Consider the following 6,052-nt stretch of genomic DNA (forward strand, 5'->3'; position numbering starts at 1 on the left):
TGATCTTCCTCCTTTATATTGTTATTGTCACAGATCACACCTTTATCTCTTTTATGCCCACTAACATAGACTTATGATTATTTTTTAATGCATTTGAATATTAAATCATGTAGGAAGAGTTACAAACCATAACAAAAGTAAAGTAATACTACCTATTTAGTTGTTTTTATTAGTGTTCTTTATTTTCTCCTATGCCTTGAGTTCCTGTGTAATGTCCTTTCATTTCAGCCTGGAGGACTCCCTTCAGCATTATTTTGTCGAGCAGGTCTACTGGTAATGAACTCTGTCAGCTTTTCTTTATCTCAAAATGTCTTAATTTCACTTTCATTCTTGAAGGATAGTTTTGCTGGATTTTGAATTCTTGTTTGACAACTTTTTTCCTTTCAAACTTATTAATACACCATCCCACTACCTTCTGGCTTCCACAGTTTGTGAAGATAAATCAGCTATTCATTCTGCTGAGGCTCCTTTGTACATGTGGACTTGTTTCTCTGTTGCTGCTTTCAACATTTTCATTGTCTTTGGGTTTTGTCAATCTGACTACAGTGTGTCTCAGTGTGGATCTCTTTTAGTTGATCCTGTTTGGAGTTCATCAAGTTTCTTGGACAGGCATATTCACGTCTCCTCAGATTTCAGAAGTTCCTAGCCATTATTTCTTCAGATATCTTTTTTGCTCGTTTCTTTCCTTTCCTTCTTGGACTTGTATAATGTATACGTTGGTACCTTTGATGGTGTTCCATAGGTTTCTTGGATCTGTTCATTTTTCTTCATTATTTTTTCCCCGGCTCCACATACTGGATAATTTCAGTTGTCCTATCTTCAAGTTCATTAATCCTTTCTTCTGCCTGTTCAAATCTGTTGAACTGCTCCAGTGAGTTTTTTTCATTTCAATTATTGTACTTCCAGCTCCAGAATTTGTTTGATTCCTTTTTTTGTAAGTTTTGTCTCTTTATTAATATTCTCTTTTTGTTTATATATCATTGTCTTGATTTCCTTTAGTTTTTGTCCATGGCTTCCTTTCGGTCATTCAACATATTTAAGGCCATTGATTTAACATCTTTGACTAGTAATTCCAGTGTCTGGACGTCTCCAGGAATGGTTTCTTTTTCTTTTCCTCTCTTTTCTTTTTTCTTTTCTTTTCTTTTCTTTTCTTTTCTTTTCTTTTCTTTTCTTTCTTTCTTTCTTTCTTTCTTTCTTCTTTCTTTCTTCTTTCTTTCTTTCTTTCTTTCTTTCTTTTTTAAGATTTTATTCATTTGTTTGACAGAGAGCACAAGCAGGGGGAGCAGCAAGCAGAGGGAGAGGGACTCCTTGCTGAACAGGGAGTCCGATGCTGGGCTCGATCCCAGGACCCCAGGATCATGACCTGAGCTGAAGGCAGGTGCTTAACCAACTGAGCCCCCTAGGCACCTCCAGGAATGGATTCTGTCAAGTTGTTATTACCCTGTGAGTGGGCCATACTTTCCAGTTTCTTTGTATATTTTATAATATTTTTGTTGAGAATCAGATGTTTTGAGTGTTACGTGTAGTGATTCTGGAATTCTAATTCTCCCACTCCTCAGAGATTGCTGAATCCTACTTGTTGATGGCTGGAGCCATAGCCATTTGTGACTTTTTCAGTTTTGCAAAGTGTTTATTCTTCAATGTGTGGTCCTCGAAGTTTCTGTTTCACTGTGTGGTCATCCAGCATCCTGAAGAAGATTTTGTTAAGTGTCTTGTCTCCCAGAAAGGGAAGAAACAAGTATTATCTCTTTAATCCCTCTACCCCACCCCAGAAACTGTTTCAGTAGTTAAAACGATGGCAGATAAACCTATGCTAGCTTCATAGTGATCAAAAGTGGCAGTAAACCATCAGAACACCTGACCCTGATACTTGGAGGACAAGGTCCTTATTATGCAACTTGGCTCCAGCAAGCCATACCAGGAATGAAGGCTGCTATCCACATGGCTGCATGCCATGGGGTAACGGATGGGCATGTAGGTACTGTGCTAGATGTGGAAGTTCACTGAAATTTACTACCTTCTTCATCAAGCTCACCCCTGGAAGCTGCAAGTAAGTGTTTGAGTAGACTTTACAGTTCCAGAACAGTTACTTCAGACAGTTCCTGCCAGCCCAGTAGCTGTTTAGCTGGAGGGATGGGTTCCTGCTTGACATTACTCCATGATAACTGCCTTTATAATAGCAACAAAATTCTATCTAACTGACGTACTTCAGTTTATAAAACATATTTGGACATATGTTATTCCATGGTGACTAAATTTCAGGCCTTATTCTTTTTAAATAGAATACATTCTTAGGAACAGGATAAACTTCATTTTTAAAGATTTTTTTCATTTGAGAGAGACAGAGCACAAGTAGGGGGAGGGGCAGAGGAAGAAGTAGGCTTCCCACTGAGCCAGGAGCCTGACATGGGCCTTGATCCCAGGACCTGGGATCATGACCTGAGCCAAAGGCAGACACTCAACCATCTGAGCCACCCAGGCGCCCCAGGAACAGGGTAAACTTTTTAAAGGACATTGATGTATATAAGCAAATGCTTTCCAGGGTGGTTGTACCCATTTTTTTTTAAAGATTTTATTTATTTATTTGACAGACAGCCAGCAAGAGAGGGAACACAAGCAGGGGGAGTGGGAGAGGAAGAAGCAGGCTCCCAGCAGAGCAGGGAGCCTGCTGCGGGGCTCAATCCCAGGACCCTAGGATCACGCCTTGAGCCAAAGGCAGACGCTTGACTGAGCCACCCAGGCGCCCCTGTACCCAGTATTGTACCCAATATATAATGTCACCAGCACTGAATCATCGGAAAACATTTACCTTCCATGTCAGGATGCAAAGTTGAGTACAGCAGAGTCTCTGCTCTGCACAACCTCCCTGTACTGGATATTGTAATTCTTACCTCTGCTTGCTAATTAACTAGGCATGACTGTGGCTGGTATTGCATTTGACTGTCCGATTACTCAGGAAAGTTGTATTTCTCTGTGTTGGTTTTAATGAGAACCATCTCTCACATCCTCTGCCCTATCACTCACTTCTAATGGCCCCGATACTTCCTCGTTGGGTTGTTTGTTAGGAACCCCTGCTCTGGGGGCCCCTTCCTCCTATTGGCATGGACGTCCCTTCAGCCAGTGGCACCCCCAAGGGATTGTGGCCCCGGGTGGGAGGGCTGGGGGCAGGGAGGTGTGGTGGGGCAGTGCAGTCTGAAGAAGCATATGTAATGGAGATACCTGGAAAAAAAATATGCTGGTGGTTTTCATTGTGCAAAACTAGAGAACATATGGTTTGACAAGTTTGGTTTGGGCTGAAGAGGGCTGGCACCATCCACTGGTGACACATTTTCACAGGGGCCAAGTGTCAAGCTCATCTAAGAATGGGAGAGAGCTCAGGCAAAGGGACTCGGTTCTAAATTGGACAGTCTGGGTGTCTGGTGGGCTAACTCCTTACCGCTGTCCTCTTGCCTCACTGGGTTTACAGGATCAAAAGCCTGAGTTGTCAGCCTGCTGATGACAGAGGCCCTTTGAGAGCAATGTCATCTCAGACCACAGGCTGATTGTTAATAATTGTTAATAGCTGTGGGCCATTAACCAGTCAGGAGATGAACTGCTGGTGTCAGAGGATCAGACAGCTGAGGACCCTGGTCTGTTAGGGGAGCCCTGAGTCAGGGAGCAGCTTACCCCAAAGGTCACGGTAAGGCTGGGTGTCATGCTCACAGTGTGCATGTGTGGTACTCGTGCCCACACCTTTGTGGCTGGCCCGATACACACCCCTGAGGCAGAAGGAAGAGCATCAGATCTGAGCCAGAGGGTCACAGGGCTGGATCTGGGTTCTCCCACCCCTGTCCTCAAGGGCTGGGCCAGTCTTCAGGTGCCCCCTGGGGTTAGTGTCTTCTGGGCTGTCCTTTAGTCCCTGCTGGAGGGGGCCGTGTGGCCTTTCATGCTGAGGAAGGAGTGAGTCCTTGCTCAGCGCATGCTGTGCCCTCCCCTGCCCAGCGTGTTTCCTGCATGGGTTGTGTGACTGTGGGCTGAGCTCCTCCAAGATCCCTTGGGGGGTGGAGAGCCACCTATGTCAGTGTCATCAAGCCCCAATAAAAACTCTGGATGCTAATGGTCGGGTTAGCTTCCCTTTCGGGCAATACTCCACCCACACTGTCACACATCAGAGCCGGGAAAGTCATGCTGTCCATGACCTTACAGATGCCCCACGTTTGCTACTTTTCTGGATTCTGCCCCGGAGCAATCCCTTGTCTGATTTTATCTGTGTCTGTTCCTGTAATACACTGTAACCATGTGTATATCAGGTTTCAAGGTGAGTTCTCTGAATCCTTGTAGCAAATTATTGAACTCGAAGGTGATCTTGTGACTCCCCCAATTTGTGACTGGTGTTACAGGGGAGGGCAGTCTTGGGGACCCCTATACTTCACCTGCATTTCTCAGCTCAGCAACTTTTATGCACAAAACCACACGTTCCTCAAACTCACCCAGATAGGGCAGAGTAGTGCTGCTCCCACCACCAACCTGGGATTTTCCTCAGCTCTGGAGCAAGCCCATCTCCCTCGAAAGATCCTCCTGCACCTTCACCACCAGACTCTGTACAGAGCGGCTTCTGGTGGCCCGAGCTTCCCCAGCCTGTCCTCTAGGAGTGCTCCCGCCTCCCTCAGGGCCACCTCTGGACTGCCTGGCACCTGCCAAGCTGGGTCCTGCAGTGCAGTCATCTTTCTCCAGAGAAGTGACGGGTCCTGACATGCCCCGCTCTCGACACAGGTGGATCGTGTTGCTACACCAGCAACGCATGAAAGCACCCCTGCCCCACTGTCATCGCTCTTACAGGGTGACCTCTCCTACCTGATCAGGAGGTGGCGTGTTTTTGTTTGAAACTGGCACACTTGAGCCTTTTCCAGGCTCCCCTCATTGTACTTCCCTTTATTGGGAACTGCCAGCTCACGTCCTCTGGCCAGACTTGTGGTACATCCTTATGCTAAAGTTATTGATCTCCCTTCACCCACAAATAGGTGTTCTACTCATTCCTTTTTTATTGGAAAATGTCACATTATACATAGTACACAGAAATAAAATTCTGGGTGTTTTCTAAATTATAGAAAATTTGAGAACCAAGTGTCAAATTCTTGGTAGCAGTATGGAAAAATAAGATAAAGATTTTACATGCATAAAATGTAAAGACTTCTAAATAAAAATAAAAAAAATCCAAAATAAGTGTGGAGTGTTGCTGACCAGTCAGAGGTGGGCAGTAACAGCTGAGAAGGCTATTAACAGGGTGAATGGACCCCAAAGGTCATTTTGGTGCCTGATGCCACTTCCCCCCAAAACACAGAGTGCCTGTATGTTCCAGCAGGTTCTATGGTCCTTGGAGAAGTGAGTGACAAAAATGCATGGCCCAGGGACCTCCCCAGGGAGAAGGACACTGACTCTCACCTCCCAGCTCCACGGACACCTGAGCCTGTACACTCACCAGAGGGTCAATGGCAGCTGATAGGAAAAGGGAGAATGATATTAGGTAGACTTCATTTAAGAAGGTCGAAAAGCGAACTACACATGTTGCAGATTTTCCCGAAAACCCTAGACTTGGTGGATTTAGCAGCCCAGAATGACTTGTACTGTGTCCCTTATGTCTTTCCAAGCAAGTATTTCTATACATGGTATGGGACTGAACTCTTACTCTCATCTCCACTGGGACATGACTATTTCTTATTCTAACTCTTCCACAGGGTTAGGAATTGTGCCCTGAATAATGGTGGGCTCTGAGGGGCAGCCACTGGGTCAGACGCCAGCTACAGACTCAGTCAGCAAGGGGTTAGCTTCCCTCTGGGAGGGTTTCGAGCTAGCACCTCACTGGTGTCGGGTGCTCTCTGAAGTAACGCTTCCCCGAACTCTACTGATCTGCGTTTCGGCTCCCGTGATTTCAGCCACCGTCTGCAGGAACACCTGAGGGGTTCAGCTCCTCTGACTCGCACCATGAGCGTGGCCTCTACAGCATCTCCTCAGAGGTTCTGGCCATCTCTGAAGTGACACCTCAGCCCGTTCATCTCCCCTCTAGCATCTACCT

This window comes from Ursus arctos, unplaced genomic scaffold, assembly GCF_023065955.2.
Source record: "Ursus arctos isolate Adak ecotype North America unplaced genomic scaffold, UrsArc2.0 scaffold_6, whole genome shotgun sequence".
NCBI lineage: Eukaryota > Metazoa > Chordata > Mammalia > Carnivora > Ursidae > Ursus > Ursus arctos.